The sequence below is a fragment of the Arachis ipaensis genome, chromosome B10, assembly GCF_000816755.2.
Source record: "Arachis ipaensis cultivar K30076 chromosome B10, Araip1.1, whole genome shotgun sequence".
In the NCBI taxonomy this organism is placed as follows: domain Eukaryota; kingdom Viridiplantae; phylum Streptophyta; class Magnoliopsida; order Fabales; family Fabaceae; genus Arachis; species Arachis ipaensis.
The window spans coordinates 14,454,883-14,457,278 of NC_029794.2; positions in this window are offsets into that span (position 1 = coordinate 14,454,883).

Here is a 2,396-nt window from a genome sequence, read left to right on the forward strand (position 1 = left end):
GGCTTCGAAATGATATAAGATTTGCTATGGTCAAACCGCGCATGGTGACGCGTACGCGCATAGTACGCGCACGCGCCGTTGCTGCCACCTGGTTCACTTAAAACAAAACGTGGCCAGCGAATTCTAAAGCCTTGTGGGCCCAATCCAACTCATTTCTGATGCTATTTAAGTCAAGGATTGAAGGAGGAATGAAGTGGATCTCCTTGTGATTTCCAAGAACCACCACTATATGCCTATGAGTCATATCCTCAACATGACCCTCAACCACACTCACAAACCTATTTTCAACAAACACCTCCATATGACCATGATCCTTACCCACCATACCAACCCCCTTTTGAACCATATGAGCCATACATGGAACCACAATTCCAAGATTACTACTCCCAAGAACCACTTCAATACACACCACTACCTCACCAAGAAGAACCACCTTCCTATGAGGTAGATTTCTCTCAACCTCCCATTTATGACTTGAGTGATGGAGACGAGCTAGATGAAGTTGATGAACAAAGGATTGAGAATGAAGAAGTTTATGAAGAGGTGGAGGTTGACAAGGAAGAACACAAGGGAGTGAAGCTCGCTAGCACATTGGAGATACCTCTCCCCAAGCCACCACCATCCATTCTCTCATTCAAGTGGGTAAATTCCTTATGCTCAAGCTTTATTATTCCCCTTGAATATGGTTTGCTTAAGACGGATGGTCAACTAAGACATATTTGTGGCTTTAAAAGCAAAAAGGAAATGGCTAGTGGTTGGGAACATTATTCTAGGTTCATTATGGTTGCATGTTCAAAGCTTAATTGCACGGTTTGGTATAGAGCTAGATTGTTTGGGTCTAGGAGAATGTTTGGTCACTTTATTGAGAATTCTAAGGTCATGCCACCCAAATGGAATAATGATAATCAACTTGAAGATGGGTGTGGAAATAAGATATGGGATCCGGGAATATATGAGGATCAATTTTGGGAGCCCATGGTTTGTGAAGAACTCCATCAAGGCTTGAAGATATTAAAATTGAAGAATGGAGCTTATTGGAGATTCAAGCATTGGTGGATGTTCAAGGATAGCTTCAAGCACAAGCCACCTTGAGAGGAGTTCCCCATAAGTCCAACTTAAGGACAATAAACAAAAGTGCTAGGTGGGAGACAACCCACCATGGTAAAATCCTTTCATTTTCTCTTTTGTATATATTGGTAGAATTAGTTTAATTTCATATTTTGTTTAGTTAGTTAAGTATGTTTGGTAGTTTAAGTATGTTAAATGAGGTTTTATGGTGTTTTGGTAGCTGTTTGGAGGTTTGGAATGCTTGGATTGGTGTAAAAACATAGAAAATATTTTTTGAAAAACAGAGCACCATCCACGCGTACGCGTACATGGCGCGTACGCGCACTTACAGCATTTTCGACCATCCACACGCGCGCGCCATGCGTGCGTACGCGTGGATTGAGAAGTCCAACCTCCATACATTTTCCAGAGAGTTGTGCCTGCGCCGCGCCAACGTTGTGCCTCTGGCACAAACCCCACTTGCGCACACGCGCACATGACGCGTACGCGCCACTCTCGAAATAAGCCAACGACGCGCGCGCGCCATGCGTGCGTACGCGTGGATGCCCTTTCTCCCATCCATTTCTTTTCTTCCCCTCTTTCTATTTCTTTCCTTCTCCTTTCTCCTACCCCTCATCCAACACTTCCAAACACCATTGACAACCATTTATTTTAGTTAACAAATTAGTTAGTTAGTTAGTTGATTAGTTAGTTTTAGTTTAGTTTTCATTTTATTTTCTCTCTTTTCATCATAAGTGTTGGAGTATTGACTTTGTTTACTATACATTGCTATATCCCTTATTGCCTAAATGCTATTTTAGCATGAATGTTTGTAGATAATCTTTGTTGGATTCTATGACTGAGGTTATATTTTGTTACTTGGTTTTGAGTTCTTCATGCTTACCTTTTGAAAAATAGCAAGTGATGAGAATTGTCTTCGAGCTTATAACTCTTTTGAATTGCATGTTGTAGCTAGCCACCATGTGATTTGGACCATATTCTTTGATTAGGCAACCTCTTGATGGATGATGTTGTGCATTTACCTTAATGCATTGTGTTCATGATTATATCCATCCATATGTTTGACTTGAATGCTTTCATGCTTCTCTAATGCTTGTCTTACCTTACAAGCTTACTTAAAGCATCTCAAGCACACTAGGATAAGTGAAGTACATGCTTCTTTTGTGACATAGCTTTTATGCTAATGTGTATTCTAAACCATGTAATTTAGAATTCACACACCTAATATTTCTTAATGTCACACTAATTCACTCACCTCATTCTAGTGATTTACCTCATTCCAACAATGTATGCTTCCTTGCTTTTATATCTTCTCATCTTATGGTGTT